Source organism: Gopherus flavomarginatus, chromosome 2 (assembly GCF_025201925.1).
Source record: "Gopherus flavomarginatus isolate rGopFla2 chromosome 2, rGopFla2.mat.asm, whole genome shotgun sequence".
NCBI lineage: Eukaryota > Metazoa > Chordata > Testudines > Testudinidae > Gopherus > Gopherus flavomarginatus.
In genome coordinates this window covers 1,002,634-1,022,194 of record NC_066618.1, presented here as the reverse complement: position 1 = coordinate 1,022,194, position 19,561 = coordinate 1,002,634, and the positions used below count along the sequence as shown (strand labels likewise).

General features: G+C 52.6%; 1 protein-coding gene across 1 annotated transcript in view; it reads left to right on the top strand.

Moving 5' to 3' along the window:
- ASIC3 (acid sensing ion channel subunit 3) overlaps positions 1-19,561 on the top strand; it is a 51,447-nt gene that overhangs the window by 19,059 nt on the left and 12,827 nt on the right. The gene's annotated exons all lie outside the window — the stretch shown is intronic.

The following is a 19,561-nucleotide window of genomic DNA, read 5'->3' as shown; positions in this document are numbered from 1 at the left end:
GTCGGTGAACACCATAAAGGGCTTGTCAAAATCTGGGTTTGCCAGAACTCGGCCACTGACCAGAGCCTCCTTCAGCGCCCGGAGAGCCTGCTGGGACTGCTCAGTCCAGACCACCTTGTCTGGCTTCCCCTTCTTGCACAGCTCAGTGATGGGAGCGGCTATGGCGCTAAAGTGGGGCACGAATCTTTGATAGTACCCCGCCATCCCAATAAAGGCCTGGACCTGCTTTTTGGTTTGGGGAGCAGGCCAGTCTCTGACCACCTCCACCTTGGCTGGGTCCGGCTTTAGGCGGCCGCTCCCCACCCGATGGCCCAGGTAAGATACTTCAGCCATCCCCACCTTGCACTTCTCAGCCTTTACGGTTAACCCAGCCTCTCGGAGTCGGTCCAGGACTTGTCTAACCTGAGACACATGGTCCTCCCAGGTCTGGCTGAAGACACAGATGTTGTCAATATACGCCACAGCAAAACTCTCCATCCCCCTCAGTAGCTGATCTACCAGGCGCTGGAAGGTGGCTGGTGCTCCCTTGAGGCCGAAGGGCAGGGTCAGAAACTCGTAGAGCCCCAGAGGGGTGATAAAGGCCGAGTTCAGCCTGGCATCTGCGTCCAGCGGCACTTGCCAGTAGCCCTTGGTAAGATCCATGGTGGTGAGGTACCGAGCACCTCCCAGCTTGTCTAGGAGCTCATCCGGCCTGGGCATGGGGTAGGCATCAGATACGGTGATGGCACTGAGCTTTCGATAGTACACACAGAACTGGATCGACCCGTCCTTCTTGGGGACCAGCACCACTGGCGAGGCCCAAGGACTGGAAGACGGCTGGATCACCCCCAGAGCCAGCATGTCCCTGACCTCTCTTTCTAGGTCCTGGGCAGTTTCCATGGTGACCCAAAACGGGGAGCATCTTATAGGGGGATGTGACCCGGTCTCCACCCGGTGGACAGTCAAATTAGTGCGTCCAGGCTGGTTGGAAAGCAGCTGTTGGTATAGATGCAGCACCCCTCTGATCTCAGCGTGCTGGGCCAGGGTCAGCTGATCAGAGAGGGGAATTGCCTCCAGGGGAGAACCAGCTTTTGTCCCAGGGAATAGATCCACTAAAGGGTCATCTCCCTGCTCCTCCCAATGTCCACAAACGGCCAACACCACATTCCCCCGTCATAGTATGGCTTCATCATGTTCACATGGTACATCCGACGGTGATGTGCCCGGTTTGACAGCTCCACCACATAGTTTACCTCATTTAGTTGCTTGATAACCTTGAAGGGCCCTTCCCAGGCAGCCTGGAGTTTGTTTTTTCCTCACAGGAATGAGAACCATCACCTGATCCCCGGTGGCGAAGGCACGGGCCCGTGCCGTGCGATCATACCAGACCTTCTGCTTCCTCTGGGCTTGGGCCAGATTCTCCCTGGCCAGGCCCATGAGCTCGGCCTGTCTTTCCCGAAAGGTCAGGACATACTCCACCACTGACTCTCCCTCGGGAGAGGCCTTCCCCTCCCATTCGTCTCTCATCAGGTCTAGGGGTTCCCTTACCCGCCTTCCATACAGCAGTTTGAAAGGCTAAAACCCAGTAGATTCCTGGGGTACCTCCCTGTACACGAACAGCAGGTGAGGTAAGTACTTGTCCTAGTCCTGCGGGTGCTGGTTCATAAATGTTTTTAGCATCATCTTCAGTGTCCCGTTGAACCTTTCCACCAGCCCATTGGACGGGGGGTGATACTCTGAGGCCAAGTTGTGCCGGACCCCACATTTCTCCCACAAGCACCGGAGGAGGGTCGACATGAAGTTGGACCCCTGGTCCGTTAAGACTTCCTTGGGGAACCCCATGTCACGGAGTGTGCGGAGTACAGTCCTGCACCCCTCTTCCTGGGACCCACAGTGACTCTTAGCCAGCCAGTAAAACAGAAGGTTTATTGGACAACAGGAACACAGGTTACAGCAGAGCTTGCAGGCACAGTCAGGACCCCTCCATCGAGTCCTTCTGGGCTTTCAGGGTGCTTGGATCCTAGCTAGGATACCCTGAATTCCGCCCACACAGCCCCAAGCCCAAACTAAACTGCTTCACTCCTGCCACTCCATTCCTTGTCCCCCTTCCCGGGCAAAGGTGTTGACCTTTCCCCTCCCCGGCTCTCCCATTCCCCACACAGACAGCCCCTACTCCATCACATCTCTCCCCCCTTCGAGACTGAACTGAGCGGGGTCACTCTGCCCAGTGACCTGGGGAAGTTCAGGGCCCCCTCTCCGGGACAACGCGTCCGCTATCAGGTTGGCACTTCCCTTCACATGGACCACGTCCATGTCATACTCCTGCAGGAGCAGGCTCCACCTCAGGAGCTTGGCGTTGGCTCCTTTCATCTGGTGCAGCCAGGTCAGGGGAGAGTGCTCGGTGTACACGGTGAAGTGTCGCCCAAAGAGATATGGCTCTAGCTTCTTAAGGGCCCACACCATGGCCAGGCATTCCTTCTCGATGGCCGCGTAGCTTTGTTCCCGGGGTAGCAGCTTCTTACTCAGGTACACGATGGGGTGTCTCTCCCCCTTTTCATCCTCCTGCATTAACACCGCCCCCAGTCCCGTGTCTGAGGCATCGGTGAACACCGTAAAGGGTTTGTCAAAATCCGGGTTTGCCAGAACTGCGCCACTAACCAGAGCCTACTTCAGCTCCCGGAGAGCCTGCTGGCACAGCTCGGTCCAGATCACCTGGTCTGGCTTCCCCTTTTTGCCAAGTTCAGTGATGGGGCCGGATATGGCACTAAAGTGGGGCACCAACCTTCGATAGTACCCCGCCATCCCAATAAAGGCCTGGACCTGCTTTTTGGTTTGGGGAGCGGGCCAGTCTCTGATCACCTCCACCTTGGCTGGGTCCGGCTTCAGGCAGCCGCTCCTCACCCGATGGCCCAGGTAAGATACTTCAGCCATCCCCACCTTGCACTTCTCAGCCTTTACGGTTAACCCAGCCTTTCGGAGTCGGTCCAGGACTTGCTTAACCTGGGTCATGTGGTCCTCCCAGGTCTCGCTGAAGACGCAGATGTTGTCAATATACGCCACAGCAAAACTCTCCATCCCCCTCAGTAGCTGATCCACCAGGCGCTGGAAGGTGGCCGGCGCTCCCTTGAGGCCGAAGGGCAGGGTCAGAAACTCGTAGAGCCCCAGAGGGGTGATAAAGGCCGATTTCAGCCTGGCATCTGCGTCCAGCGGCACTTGCCAGTAGCCCTTGGTAAGATCCATGGTGGTGAGGTACCGAGCACTTCCCAGCTTGTCTAGGAGCTCATCCGGCCTGGGCATGGGGTAGGCATCAGATACGGTGATGGCATTGAGCTTTCGATAGTTCACACAGAACCGGATTGACCCATCCTTCTTGGGGACCAGCACCACTGGCGAGGCTCAAGGGCTGGAAGACTGCTGGATCACCCCCAAAGCCAGCATGTCCCTGACCTCTCTTTCAAGGTCCTGGGCAGTTTTACCATTGACCCGAAAAGGGGAGCATCTTATAGGGGGGTGTGACCCGGTCTCCACCCGGTGGACAGTCAAATTAGTGCGTCCAGGCTGGTTGGAAAACAGCTGTCGGTATAGATGCAGCACCCCTCTGATCTCAGCGTGCTGGCCCGGGGTCAGCTGATCAGAGAGGGGAATCACCTCCAGGGGGGAACCAGCTTTTGTCCCAGGGAATAGATCCACTAAGGGGTCATCTCCCTGCCCCTCCCAATGTCCACACACAGCCAACACCACATTCCCCCTGTCATAGTATGGCTTCATCATGTTCACATGGTACACCCGACGGTGATGTGCCCGGTTTGACAGCTCCACCACATAGTTTACCTCATTCAGTTGCTTGATAACCTTGAAGGGCCCTTCCCAGGCGGCCTGGAGTTTGTTTCTCCTCACGGGGATGAGAACCATCACCTGATCCCCGGTGGCAAAGGCACGGGCCCGTGCCATGCGGTCATACCAGACCTTCTGTCTCCTCTGGGCTCAGGCCAGATTCTCCCTGGCCAGGCCCATGAGCTCGGCCAGTCTTTCCCGGAAGGTCAGGACGTACTCCACCACTGACTCTCCCTCAGGAGCGGCCTTCCCCTCCCATTCGTCCCTCATCAGGTCCAGGGGCCCCCTTACCCGCCTTCCATACAACAGTTCGAAAGGTGAAAACCCAGTAGATTCTTGGGGTACCTCCCTGTACACGAACAGCAAGTGAGGTAAGTACTTGTCCCAGTCCTGCGGGTGATGGTTCATAAATGTTTTTAGCATCATCTTCAGCGTCCCATTGAACCTTTCCACCAGCCCGTTGGACTGGGGGTGATACGCTGAGGCCCAGTTGTGCTGGACCCCACATTTCTGCCATAAGGACCGGAGCAGGGCCAACATGAAGTTGGACCCCAGATCCGTTAAGACCTCCTTGGGGAAGACACCCGGCTGAAAATGGTCAGCAGTGCATCTGCCACTCTGTCTGCTTTGATAGAGGACAAGGCCACCGCCTCGGGGTAGCGAGTGGCAAAATCCACCACCACCAGGATGTATTTCTTCCCTGACCGGGTCATCTTGCTGAGGGGTCCCACTATGTCCATGGCCACCTTCTGGAAAGGTTCTTCTATGATGGGTAAAGGCCTCAAAGCCGCTTTCCCCTTGTCCCGGGCCTTCCTCACCCTCTGGCACGGGTCACAGGATTGGCAGTACTGTCGGACCTGGGTAAAGACCCCAGGCCAGTAAAAGTTCTCTAGCAGCCTCTGCCTGGTGCGCCAGATTCCCTGGTGCCCTGCGAGAGGGATGTCATGGGCCAGGTACAGCAGCTTGTGGCAAAACTTCTGGGGGACCACCAGCTGCCTCCTGATCCCCCATGACTCTACTTCAGCTGGGGGAGCCCATTCTCGGTACAGGAACCCGTTCTCCCACAGGAACCTCTCCTTGCAACCTCTCCTCATGGTCTGTACCACACTGAGGTCAGTCCGGTCCCTGGGCTTCCGCAAGGAGGGATCTTTCTGCAACTCGGCCTGGAACTCAGCAGCTGGGACAGGGATGGGGACTGGCTCTCTCTTGCTGGCTGGGTCTGAGGCCGCAGTCTCTCTGAACCGTGCCCCTGGGCGTTCCCCTCCCCCTGGGTTAGGGTCCTGCGCCTCGGGTCGAGTACCTTCCCCGTTGTCGGGGTGCAGTGCCCTTTGCCGACTCCGACTACGAGTCACGACCAGGGCACTCTGGGTGTTACTAGGCCAGTCCTCAAGGTCCCCTCTCATTAACACGTCCGTGGGCAAATATGGGTGTACCCCCATATCTTTGGGGCCCTCATTGGCCCCCCACTTCAGGTGTACCCTATCCACGGGCACCTTGAATGGGGTCCCGGCCACACCCATCAGGGTCAAGTAGGTGTCGGGCACCATCTGATCTGAGGACACCACCTCGGGCCAGGCCAGCGTCACCTCTGCGCCCGTGTCCCAGTACCCAGTGACCTCCCTCCCATCTACCTCCAGGGAAACAATGCACTCTTTCCGGAGGGGCAGCCCCGCGCCCACTCGGTAAACCAAAAACCCGGAGCCTGGAGCATCCAGCCCCCCAGAGGAGCTGACCTGGGGACCTCCTCCCTCCTTCACAGGTGGTATGTTGCCAGCCCCCCTTTCCTGGGAATGTAGCCCCTCCTCTGATTGGGTTTTTACCCAGTCCACCCTCTGCGGGTTGGGTCTGCTTGATCTGTCCCTGAGCTTGGGGCACTGGGCCCGTATGTGGCCTCGTTGGCCACAGCGATAGCAGCCCATGTCTCGTGGGTCCCCTCGAGTGGGTCGGATGGACCTGACGCTGGATGTTCCCCTTTGGTGGGGGTTCTCCATAGGCCCCCTTTGAGAGGTCCCATGGTGACTCTCTCTCTGCGTTGAGGCGGGCCTGCTCCTTCGAGACTCCTCCCTGTTATCTCCTGCCCGACTGTCCACAAATTGGTCGGCCAGCTGGTCTGCATGCTGCGGGTTCTCCGGCTTCTGGTCCATCAGCCACAGCCTCAGGTCGGACAGGCACTGTTCGTACAGGTGCTCCAGTATGAATAGGTCAAGCAGGTCCTCTTTAGTTTGGGCCCCAGCTGTCCACTTGCGAGCATACCCCTGCGCCCGGTTGACCAGTTGTAGGTATGTGACCTCACGGGTTTTACGCTGACTCCGGAACTTTTTCCGGTACATCTCAGGAGTCAGCCCAAACTCGCAGAGCAGGGCCTGTTTGAACAGTTCGTAGTCCCCTGCCTCCGCCCCTTTCAGTCGGCTGTACACCTCCACGGCTGTGGAGTCCAGTAAGGGGGTGAGAACTGCGATCCTGTCTGCAAAGTCAACCCTGTGCAGCTCGCAGGCATTCTCAAAGGCCGTCAGGAAGGTATCTATGTCCTTCCCCTCCTTACGCCGGGCCAGCAAGCACTTATCAAAGCTCTTTGTAGGCTTGGGTCCCCCCTCACTCACCGCAGCCGGGGCCTCACTGCTCCTCAGCCGGGCCAGGTCCAGCTCATGTTTACGCTGTTCCTCCTTCTCCTCCCGCTCATGTTTACGCTGGTCCACCTTCTCCTCCAGCACTTGCCTCTTTAACTCGAGCTCCTCCCATTTCAGCTCCCTTTCATATTGCAGCTGCATCCGCTCCACGGATGCCGAGCGTCACCGGGAGGATCCCCTGCTTGGGGGTGAGCTTCGCCGGGAGGATCCCCTGCTGGCCGGGGGGGTCATGGTGCCCTCGGTATTCACTGGGCTCCTCCCCGCCCTTCCCCTAGGCCTAGGAAGGGGGGGTCTCGGGAAGCCCTCGTCTGCCGGCTGACCAGTCCCAGCGGGGACAGACACTGGTGCCTGCGCTGCATCTGCCCGGCTGCTTCCCTCAGAGACAGGGCTCCGTTCATTCATGCGGTCTCCCTGCTCCAGCTGGGCAATCAGCTGGTCCTTGCTGAGCCTCCCCGGGCGCAGCCCCCTCTGCTTGCATAGCTCCAGCAGGTCACACTTGTGCCGCTTGGCATACATCTTCCTGCTGGCCACTCACAGGCCGGGGTGCTCGCCGCTCCCCACGGTTTCCAGGGGGACCCCTAGTGCACCAGCCCTTCGTGAGGTCACCACCTCTCTGCCAGGGTCGAGCTGCAGACTCCTCCGCCCCTGGGACCGCTCGCTGCAATCCCCCGGGGGACCCTGTTACTGCAAAGTCCTTCTCACTGGGCACACACTCCCAGGGGTTAATCACCCCTTCGTTTTACTGCTCCCCAGTCACTTACTGCAGGAAGCGCCGTACACGGGGTGCAGTATCTCCTGCCGCTGCCACCAGTTGTCACGGAGTGTGGGGGAGTCCGGCCCTGCACCCCTCTTCCTGGGACCCACAGTGACTCTCGGCCAGCCAGCAAAACAGAAGGTTTATTGGACAACAGGAACACAGGTTACAGCAGAGCTTGTAGGCACAGTCAGGACCCCTCAATCGAGTCCTTCTGGGGGTTCAGGGAGCTTGGATCCCAGCTTAGGATTCCCTGAATTCACCTGCCCCAGCCCAAAACCGAAACTGACTTAACTGCCCTACAGCCGGCCCCTTCCTTTGTCCACCTTCCTGGGCAAAGGTGTTGACCCTCCTCCCCCCCACCTGGCTCAGGTTACAGGCTGAGCACTTGTCCCTCACCTAAAGTCACCCCCGGCTCTCCCATCCCCCACACAGACAGCCCCTACTCCATCACACAGACAAATACTGGGAGAGTCGGACAGCTTCCTTACCAGGTAAACTGCTGTTCTCTGCCCTACACTGAACTACTTCCAGCAAATCACAGTCACTTTTTTCAGGTTCCCTTTTACAAGCTGTACTTGCCCATCATCCGTCACCCATCACAAATCTACCCTTTCTTTCCTCAGTTAGGGCTTCAACCTGACCATCCACTTGAATGTGGTCCTGAGAAACATTTTCCTGACCAATGAGATCCTTCTGTGCTTGATCTAACTCCAGATTTACTTCTGAGACATTAGACAGACATTCAGAAACTCCATTCACAGACACACTGCTTTTTTGCACAAACAGTCTTGCCAAGAATATTCAGTTTCACTTTCCAGGCAGGCTCTGTGTCATCACCAGTGACAGATCCCAGAAACAATGTCTCTTGGTTGTCTGTAATATGAGTGTAACGATGCTGCCCTTGGTGGGACCCAACTGAGAGTGTCAATTCAGGACATATTGCTCAGAGCGGGGCAGTTACAGCCCAAGGCTGGGTTTTTCCCCCCTGTACGGCAACAAACCAGCCAGCCACAAAAAACTTTGGTCTCACCCCACTGGCTAAACACAAGTCACACATGCAATTCCCTTAGACAGTCCAGTTTCCCAGTATCACCAACAGCACCGCTCCTTATGGGGACGAATGGTTATGAAAACCAACACCCCAGTAAAAGAAAAAGGTTCTCCTGATCCCAAAGGACCAAGCCCCTGTCATAACTTAGTCTCAGTTTTGGACCTTAGCGTCCAAAATATGGGGGTTAGCATGAAAACCTCCAAGCTTAGTTACCAGCTTGGACCTGGTACTGCTGCCACCACCCAAAAAATTAGAGTGTTTTGGGGCAATCTGGTCCCCCCAAAAACCTTCCCTGGGGACCCCAAGACCCAAATCCCTTGAGTCTCACAGCAAAGGGAAATAAACCTTTTCCCTTCCCCCCCCCCTCCAGGTGCTCCTGGAGAGAGACACAGAAGCAACCTCCGTGAATCTAAGCAGAGGGAGTCCACCCTCTCTAATTCCAGTCCTGGAAACAAAAGCACTTCCCTCTTCACCCAGAGGGAATGCAAAGTCAGGCTAGTAAATCTAACACACACAGATTTCCCTCTGACTTCTTCCTCCCACCAATTCCCTGGTGAGCTGCAGACTCAATTCCCTGGAGTTCCTCACTAAAGAAAAACTCCAACAGGTCTTAAAAGAAAGCTTTTTTATAAAAAAGAAAGAAAAATACATACAAATGGTCTCTCTGTATTAAGGTGACAAATACAGGGTCAGTTGCTTAAAAGAAATATGAATAAACAGCCTTATTCAAAAAGAATACAATTCAAAGCACTCCAGCAACTATATCCATGTAAATACAAAGAAAACAATAGAAACCTTACTGCCTTACTATATTGTACTTACAACTTGTAAACAGAAGATTAGAAAGCAGGAAATAGAAATCCTTCTCATAGCTGAGAGAGATTCAGGCAGAAGACCAAGAACTCAGACACAAACTTCCCTCCACCCAGAGTTGAAAAAATCCTGTTTCCTGATTGGTCCTCTGGTCAGGTGCTTCAGGTGAAAGAGACATTAACCCTTAGCTATCTGTTTATGACACGCCCCTCAAATTGCAGACAGTAGGGAAGCTCACTGGCGGCGATTTCCTCCTAGAACTTTAAACTAAACAGATTAATACAACTCATGCACCGTTACATATACCACTAAGTATATAACTAACAGACTTCTACAGTTTAAGAACACTTTTTAACTACTGGATTCTGGGAAACTCTCACGGGAGAGTGCATTAGCCACTTTGTTAGCAGCTCCTGAGATGTGCTGAATTTCAAAATCAAAATCTTGGAGAGCTAAACTCCAACGAAGAAGTTTCTTGTTGTTCCCCTTGGCAGTATGAAGCCACTTTAGTGCAGCATGGTCAGTTTGTAGCTGGAACCGCCGTCCCCAAACATATGGGCGTAGCTTTTCCAGGGCGTACACAATGGCGTAGCATTCCTTTTCACTGACTGACCAGTGACGTTCCTTCTCAGACAGTTTCTTGCTGAGAAACACGACAGGATGGAAGTTGTGAACCGTTGCTTCCTGCATGAGAACTGCTCCTATACCACGCTCAGATGCATCCGTGGTTACTAGGAATGGCTTGTCAAAGTCCGGGGCCCTGAGCACAGGGTCAGACATGAGCGTCGCCTTAAGCTGGGTAAAGGCCTTTTGACACTCATCAGTCCACTTAACTGCATTTGGCTGGGTCTTTTTGGTCAGGTCGGTCAGTGGGGCAGCGATTTGGCTGTAGTGTGGTACAAATCGCCTGTAGTACCCGGCCAAGCCTAAGAAGGATTGGACCTGTTTCTTTGACCTTGGGACAGGCCACTTTTGGATAGCATCCACCTTGGCCTGTAGGGGGTTTATGGTTCCTCGACTCACCTGGTGCCCCAGGTAAGTCACTCTGTTTTGGCTATTTGACACTTTTTGGCCTTAACAGTTAGTCCGGCCTGCCTGATGCGCTCAAAGACCTTTTCCAGGTGTAGTAGGTGTTTGGGCCAGGAGTCTGAAAAAATGGCCACATCATCAAGGTAGGCAACTGCATATTCTCCCAGTCCTGCTAGTAGACCATCTACCAGCCTCTGGAAGGTGGCGGGTGCATTTCGAAGGCCGAAAGGAAGGACATTGAATTCATACACCCCCGCATGGGTGACGAATGCTGACCTCTCCTTGGCAGGTTCATCTAGCGGTACTTGCCAGTACCCCTTCGTTAAGTCTATTGTAGAGATGAACTGGGCCCGTCCCAACTTTTCCAATAGCTCATCGGTGCGTGGCATTGGATAGTTGTCCAGACGAGTTTCCGCATTTAGCTTACGGTAGTCCACGCAAAAGCGTATTTCCCCATCTGGTTTGGGTACCAGAACCACTGGAGATGCCCATGCACTGGTAGATGAGCGGATTATACCCATCTGTAGCATGTTCTGGATCTCCCGTTCTATAGCAGCTTGGGCATGAGGAGACACCCGGTAGGGTGGGGTTCTAATGGGGTGAGCATTACCTGTGTCAATGGAGTGGTATGCCCGTTCAGTCCGTCCTGGGGTGGCTGAGAACAATGGGGCGAAGCTAGTGCACAGCTCCTTGATTTGTCGCCGCTGCAGACGTTCCAGGGTGGTTGAGAGGTTCACCTCTTCCACGCCACCGTCTTTTTTCCCGTCGTAGTAGACACCGTCAGGCCACTCAGCATCATCTCCCTGGACTGTAAACTGACAAACCTGTAAGTCTCTGGAATAGAAAGGCTTGAGAGAATTAACATGGTACACTCTGGGCTTTAGTGAGGAATTGGGAAATGGTATGAGGTAGTTCACAGTTCCCAGGCGCTCTTGGACCGTGAATGGCCCTTCCCATGATGCTTCCATCTTATGGGCCTGTTGCGCCTTCAAGACCATAACCTGGTCTCCTACCTTGAAGGAACGTTCTCTGGCATGTCTGTCATACCAGGCCTTTTGCTCTTCCTGAGCATCCTTTAGGTTTTCTCTGGCAAGGGCTAAAGAGTGTCGGAGGGTGCTTTGTAGGTTGCTTACAAAGTCCAGAATGTTAATTCCTGGAGAAGGCGTAAACCCCTCCCATTGCTGCTTCACCAACTGTAATGGCCCCTTAACCTCGTGACCATACACAAGTTCAAATGGTGAAAACCTTAAACTGGGATGTGGTACAGCCCCGTAGGCAAACAGCAACTGCTGCAACACTAGGTCCCAATTATTGGAGAATTCGTTGACGAATTTACGTATCATGGCCCCCAAAGTTCCATTAAACCTTTCCACCAGGCCATTGGTTTGATGGTGGTACGGGGTGGCAACCAAGTGGTTCACCCCATGAGTTTCCCACAGTTTTTGCATGGTCCCTGCCAGGAAATTAGACCCTGAATCTGTAAGGATGTCGGAGGGCCAACCTACCCTGGCAAAAATGTCTGTTAGGGCCAGGCACACAGTGTTAGCCCGGGTGTTGCCTAGAGCTACTGCTTCCGGCCATCGGGTAGCAAAGTCCACTAAAGTCAGTACGTACTGCTTTCCTCTGGGTGTCTTTTTTGGGAAAGGACCCAGAATATCCACAGCTACTCGCTGAAATGGGACCTCAATTATGGGGCGTGGCTGGAGAGGGGCCTTGACCTGGTCTTGGGGTTTTCCCACTCTTTGGCATACCTCGCAAGACCGGACATACTTGGCAACGTCCTTGCCCATCCCCTCCCAGTGGAAGGACTTCCCCAACCGGTCCTTGGTTCTGTTCACCCCAGCATGGCCACTGGGATGATCATGGGCTAGGCTTAAGAGCTTCCCCCGCTACTTAGTTGGAACCACCAGCTGTTTTTGCGGCTGCCATTCTTCCCGGTGTCCACCAGAAAGAATCTCCTTGTATAAAAGTCCTTGGTCTATAACAAACCGGGATCGATTAGAAGAGCTGAGAGGCGGTGGGGTGCTCTGTGCTGCCGCCCAAGCTTTCTGAAGGCTGTCATCTGCTTCCTGCTCAGTCTGGAACTGTTCCCTTGAGGCTGGGGTCACCAGTTCTTCCTCAGACTGTGGACTTGGGCTTGGTCCCTCGGGAAGCGATGTAGGTGGAAGCGACGGAGGAGGAGAAGGACCTTGGGGTACTGGTTGATAGCAGGATGACTATGAGTCGCCAATGTGATACGGCTGTTAAAAAAGCAAATGCGATTTTGGGATGCATCAGGCGGGGTATTTCCTGCAAGGATAAGGAGGTGTTAGTACCGTTATATAAGGCGTTGGTGAGACCCCATCTGGAATACTGTGTGCAGTTCTGGTGTCCCATGTTCAAGAAGGATGAATTCAAACTGGAACAGGTTCAGAGACGGGCTACAAGGATGATCCGAGGAATGGAAAAACTGCCTTATGAAAGGAGACTCAAAGAGCTTGGCTTGTTTAGCCTGGCCAAAAGAAGGCTGAGGGGGGATATGCTCGCTCTATATAAATATATCAAGGGGGTTAACGTTAGGGAGGGAGAGGAATTATTTAAGTTTAGTACTAATGTAGGCACGAGGACAAATGGGTATAAACTGGATATTAGGAAGTTTAGACTTGAAATTAGACGAAGGTTTCTGACCATTAGGGGAGTGAAGTTCTGGAATAGCCTTCCGAAGGAAGTAGTAGGGGCAAAAGACTTTCCTGGCTTTAAGACAAAGCTTGATAAGTATATGGAGGGGATGTTATGATAAGATCGTTAATTTGGGCAATTGATCTTGAATTACCACCAGACAGGTCTGCTCAATGGTCTGCGGGGAGATGTTGGATGCGATGGGTACTGAGTTGCTGCAGAGAATTCCTTCTTGAGTGCTAGCTGGTGACTCTTGCCCACATGCACAGGGTTTAGCTGATCGCCATATTTGGGGTCGGGAAGGAATTTTCCTCCAGGGCGGATTGGCAGGTGCCCTGGAGGTTTTTCGCCTTCCCCTGCAGCGTGGGGCACGGGTCGCTTGCTGGTGGTTTCTCTGGAGCTTGAGGTCTTCAAACCATTTTTGAGGATTTCAATAACTCGGTCCTGGGATAGGGGTTGTTATAAAATTGGATGGGTGGGGTTCTGTGGCCTGCCTTGTGCAGGAGGTCAGACTAGATGATCAGATTGGTCCCTTCTGACCTATGAGTCTATGAGTCTATGAGGTGATGGGGTGGTTTTCGTTGCTGGTGAACCGCTCTCCGCTGGTGCACCTGAGGGTATTTCAGGCTCGGGCTGAGCCTTTTGGGTATGGCTGTCTGTTGCTTCTGCCAGTTCTGGCTCGCTGGCGCCCTTTGGCGTTGAGTTTGAAGATGTGGTTGCACTTGCTGGTGCTGGTTGCTGTTCCAGTTCCGGGCCTGGGACTGGAGGTGCTGTGGCTGTTTCAGTGGTTGGCATGGAATCCGGGTCCACTACCTCTGTCTGGGTCTCTGGTAACACAGACGGGGCGTCTGTGGACGGCTCAGGAACAGGAATGGGTCTGGAAGCTTGCCTGGTTTGGCTACGTGTAACCATTCCCACTCGCTTGGCCCGCTTCACCTGGTTGGCCAAGTCTTCCCCCAGTAGCATGGGGATAGGATAATTGTCATAGACTGCAAAAGTCCACATTCCTGACCAGCCTTTGTACTGGACAGGCAGTTCAGCTGTAGGCAAGTCTACAGCTTGTGACATGAAGGGGTAAATTGTCACTTTGGCCTTTGGGTTGATGAATTTGGGGTCTACGAAGGATTGGTGGATAGCTGACACTTGTGCCCCCGTGTCTCTCCACGCAGTAACCTTCTTTCCGCCCACTCTCAAATTTTCCCTTCGCTCCAAGGGTATTTGAGAGGCATCTGGGCCTGGGGATCTTTTGGGTGATGGTGGTGTAATGAATTGCACTCGGATGGCGTTCTTTGGACAGTTGGCCTTGATATGTCCCAGTTCATTACACTTAAAGCATCTTCCATCTGATGGGTCACTGGGCCGAGGTGAGTTACTGGAGACTGGAGAGGTGGAAGAATAGGGCGTCTGTGGTTTTACTTGGGTTGTATGTGGGGTGTTTGGCTGTCCTCGGTTGTAGGGTTTATGGTCGGTGTGCCCCCTGGGGTATTCGTTCCCCTTGACAGTAGCTTTCTTGCTTTCTGCCACTTCCATCCATCTGGCTCCAATCTCCCCCGCCTCAGCGAGATTTTTGGGTTTTCCATCTTGTATGTACCGTGTGATGTCCTCAGGAACACCATCCAAGAACTGCTCCATTTGTATGAGGAGGTGCAGTTCTTCCAAGGTTTTAACATTGTGTCCTGATATCCAGGCCTCATAATTTTTCCCAACGTAGTAGGCGTGTTTGGGAAATGACACATCTGGTTTCCACTTTTGGGTTCTGAAACGCCGACGGGCATGATCCGAGGTTATCCCCATTCTGTATCTGGCCTTGGTTTGAAAAAGTTTATAGTCGTTCATTTGCTGCTTAGGCATTTCAGCTGCCACCTCTGCTAAAGGTCCACTGAGCTGTGGCCTCAATTCTACCATGTACTGGTCTTCAGGGATGCTGTACCCAAGACAGGCTCTTTCAAAATTTTCCAAGAAGGCCTCGGTGTCATCACCTGCCTTGTAGGTGGGAAATTTCCTGTGCTGTGGAACAATAATTGGCGAAGGGTTGTTAGGATTGGCTGGCGCATGCAGCCCAGCTTGCGCTAAGTCCAGTTCATGTTTTCTCTGTTTATCCTTCTCTTCACTTTCTTTTTGTTGTTTTTTCCATTTCTCGGCGGTGGGCCATGTCTTCTTCTTCTTGTTTCCTTCTGTGGGCCACCTCTTCTTCTTCTAGTTTTCTTTTGTGGGCTGCCTCTTTGGCTGCTTGTTCTCTTTTGTAGGCTGCCAGTTTGATGCTTTCTTCCTTTTCTTTCAGCTCCACCTCTTTTTGTCTTTTTTCCAGTTGTCGCCTGTGTTCAGCTTCTTTGATTTGTTCTTCGGCCTCCATTTTTGTATTGGAAGGCATGGTTCCTGTTTTCTTGTGTTGGGGTGCCCTTCGGTGTTTATTGTCTGAACTGCAGGCTCTGTTGCCTCCTGGGGTCTGCCTAACAACAGTGCCTTTTTCCCTAGCTAATTTTTTTCAATGTAAAGTAAACCAGAAAAACCACTTTATTTGCATGAGTATAGTGCTGGTATCTGCCTCCTAATGGGAGTGCTATTGTCACAAAAGACCCTTAACAGCCCCTTAATGGTTTCTTGCTTAATATGCAAGCCACAACTGCCAGAGAGAGCAGAAAAAAAAATTCTCTCTGGTTCCCTTTTAAAACCAAACTGTTTCTCTTTGCTAAAAAGCCCCTAGCAGAGAAAAGAAAAATATAATATTCCTACTGGCTTGTGGATTCTATCTTTCCCATAAACGCTGCCACCATGTCATAACTTAGTCCCAGATTTGGACCTTAGCGTCCAAAATATGGGGGTTAGCATGAAAACCTCCAAGCTTAGTTACCAGCTTGGACCTGGTACTGCTGCCACCACCCAAAAAATTAGAGTGTTTTGGGGCAATCTGGTCCCCCCAAAAACCTTCCCTGGGGACCCCAAGACCCAAATCCCTTGAGTCTCACAGCAAAGGGAAATAAACCTTTTCCCTTCCCCCCCTCCAGGTGCTCCTGGAGAGAGACACAGAAGCAACCTCCGTGAATCTAAGCAGAGGGAGTCCACCCTCTCTAATTCCAGTCCTGGAAACAAAAGCACTTCCCCCCTCACCCAGACTGAATGCAAAGTCAGGCTAGTAAATCTAACACACACAGATTTCCCTCTGACTTCTTCCTCCCACCAATTCCCTGGTGAGCTGCAGACTCAATTCCCTGGAGTTCCTCACTAAAGAAAAACTCCAACAGGTCTTAAAAGAAAGCTTTTTTATAAAAAAGAAAGAAAAATACTTACAAATGGTCTCTCTGTAGTAAGGTGACAAATACAGGGTCAATTGCTTAAAAGAAATATGAATAAACAGCCTTATTCAAAAAGAATACAATTCAAAGCACTCCAGCAACTATATCCATGTAAATACAAAGAAAACAATAGAAACCTTACTGCCTTACTATATTGTACTCACAACTTGTAAACAGAAGATTAGAAAGCAGGAAATAGAAATCCTTCTCATAGCTGAGAGAGATTCCGGCAGAAGACCAAGAACTCAGACACAAACTTCCCTCCACCCAGAGTTGAAAAAATCCTGTTTCCTGATTGGTCCTCTGGTCAGGTGCTTCAGGTGAAAGAGACATTTAACCCTTAGCTATCTGTTTATGACAGCCCCAGACTCAGGTCAACAGACAAATCAGATCTTACCCACAAATCACGCTGTTGCCAATCCTTTAGAATCTAAAATCTAAAGGTTTATTCATAAAAGGAAAAAGATAGAGATGAGAGCTAGAACTGGTTACATGGAATCAATTACATGCAGTGATGGCAAAGTTCTTAGTTCAGGCTTGTAGCAGTGATGGAGTAAACAGCAGGTTCGAATCAAGTCTCTGGAACATCCCCCACTGGGATGGGTCATTCAGTCCTTTGTGCAGAGCTTCAGTTTGTAGTAAAGTCCCTCCAGAGGTACCGACTTCTAAGGGTGCTGGTGGAAGCTCGACCCCCCTCTGCCCTGCCCCGATTCCACCCCTGCCCCCCCGTCCCCATTCCAACCCCTTCCCCAAACTCCTCGCCCCAACTCCGTCCCCTCCCTGCCCATATTGGTCTCCTTCCCCAAATCCCCGCCCCAGCCCTGCCTCCTCCCCTGAGCTTGCCACGTTCCTGCTCCTCCCCACTCCCTCCCAGAGTTTGCCACAGCTGTTTGGTGGTGGCCGGGCTGGAAAGGCTGGGAGGTAGGCGGAGGAGCTGGGATGTGGTGCGCTCAGGGGAGGAGGCAGAGGCATGGGGAACTTGGCTGCCGGTGGGTGCAGAGCACCCACTAACTTTTCCCCATGGGTGCTCCAGCCCAGGAGCACCACGGAGTTGGCACCTATATCCAGAGGCAAGTAGCAGAATTGAAGACAAGATGGAGGAGATGCAGCAGCTTTTTAGTCTCTTGCCATGTGGTCTCTGCTTTCTTTGTTCCAAAAACAAGCTGCCCAGCACATGGCATGGAAATATCTTAGAGTTCTGTCCATAGGCAGGTCCCTGCCTTGCTGAGCCACAAGGCGTATTTGCTTCTCTCAGTGGGTCAGCTGTAGCTGATGGTCCTTAATGGGCCATCAAGCAGGCTAGGCAGAGCTGACACCAAATTGTCTGGGGTGTCACCCAGAAGCACAGCACAAGTTTGAAATACAGACGGTATAGAGCCAATATTCATAACTTCAACTACAAAAACGATACACACATAGAGACAGCATAACTATAACCAGCAAACCAGAGCCTGGTCATAGACACCTCATGTGACCCCCTCTGTACAAGATTTGGTGCCACTACAGGACAACAATGATCTATACGGACCCAGTTTGTGTCAATAACATCGATAACATCACGAGTCAGCCCACTGACTGCTTTGGTGAAGCAAACAACTGCAAGATGTCCATATTTTGTGCATTTTTTACACCCTGCATCTCTGGCTGGACATGCATCATCTTCTGGGATATGACCTGTTCCATACCTTCTGCACTTAGGCTGGAATTTGTCCCTCTTAGCCTAGGCATTCTCTCTTTGCCGCAGGGGTTTGATGATAATGACTTTTAACACTCAAGTGTCTGGTTACAGTTTCTAAGGACTTGTCTACATTGGCAATTAACAGCACTGCAACTTTCTTGCTCAGGGGTGTGAAAAAACACCCCCTTGAGCGCTGCAAGTTGCAGTGCTGTAAAGCGCCAGTGTAGACAAGGCACCAGCGCTGGGATCTACACCCCTCATTGAGGTGTGTTTTGAGCTGTGCTCCCAGTGCTGCACCATGACCACACATAAGAACGTAAGAACGATCGTACCGGGTCAGAGCAAAGGTCCATCTAGCCCAGTATCTGTCTGCCGACAGTGGCCAGTGCCAGGTGCCCCAGAGGAAATGAACCTAACAGGCAATGATCAAGTGCCCTCTCTCCTGCCATCCATCTCCACCCTCTGACAAACAGAGGCTAGGGACACCATTCCTTACCCATCCCGGCCAATAGCCATTAGTGCACACAAGGCATGTTAAAGCGCTGCCGTGGCAGTGCTTTAGTGTTGCCGGTGTAGACTAGCCCTAAGCTAGTTTCAGGTTTTCCAAGGTTCTCGAGTTGCCCTAGGTTTTGGTGTCTCACCAGCTCAGAATGCTTTGCTCTTTGGATAGCCGTGGCTAGGGCTAAATTTCTCTTCAATTACAGCTGATGTGAAAGATTTTTATGTTAACCCAATAACCAGCCTGTCTCTGTTATTTTTATGGTTTGCATTCCTAAAAACAGTTTTCAGCCAATGTATGCAGAGCTCTTATAAAACTTTCAGCGTTTTCCCCTGGTTCTTGAAGTCTCTGGTGGAAACATGCTCTTCCATAAAACACATTGCTCTGAGGTATGAAGTGCACATGGAACACAGTCAGAACCCTTTCCTAGTCGTCTCTGCCACTATCATCAGTAAAGTCAAAGGATTTAAAGAGATGCTCTGTTTGCGTCCCCATAGCATAAATTAAAGAAGATACCTGGATATTATCAATTTCCTTGTGGAGCTTGATAGCAATGGAAAAATCTTGCAAACTCTTGTTTTTGGTCTGTCCTTTGGGAAGGTTTGTCAAAGCCGAAGGTCTCTGGGGCACTGAAGAGTAGCATGCTGATGAGCTTCTGCAACCTTTGTTGTTGTTCCTTCTGTTGCTGTTCTTAGTTTACTCCTGACACCATGTCATGCCCCGATATCAGGTACAGACTGGCCACAGCGCTTGCGCATATGCACCAGGTGTGTTCATCCGTCAGTGCCCTGCCAGGCACAGCTGAGGTTCGTTTCAGTAAGGTATGTCACACAGCTGCTGGCGGGGCAGTGTGGCACAGTTTGGCACTCCACACAGGGTCTATGCTGGGTGAGACACAGCCTTGATGGAGTGAGAAGGGTGACAGGCTCTGCAATTCTTGGCGATGATTTCTCCGCGTGGATCCGACCAGCCGCCCTGCAGGCAGCCCCTCCTTCAGAGCCTGGACTGGGCGTAGTGAGGGAGCAGAGGGATGGGGTGGGACTGTAGGATGTGTGGGTGCAGCATGGCCCCCCCCAGACCCTGCTGATCAAAGAGTCTGATCTCGCGCCTGAGGCACCTGCACCTTGAGTGGGGTCCATGCCGATGAGAACTTGATGAGCCAGTTACTGTAAGGGAAGCAGCCTCCCTTGTCTCTGTACAGCACCCACCGGGCCTGCTCCCCACGCTGACCTGCTCAGCCGCCTCGGGACACGGGCACGCAGCACCGTCCACCTGCACGCTCCCCGACAGGGTCACCTTGCCCCCTCCTCATGCTGTCCCTCTCTGATGCCTTCCTCCAGCGG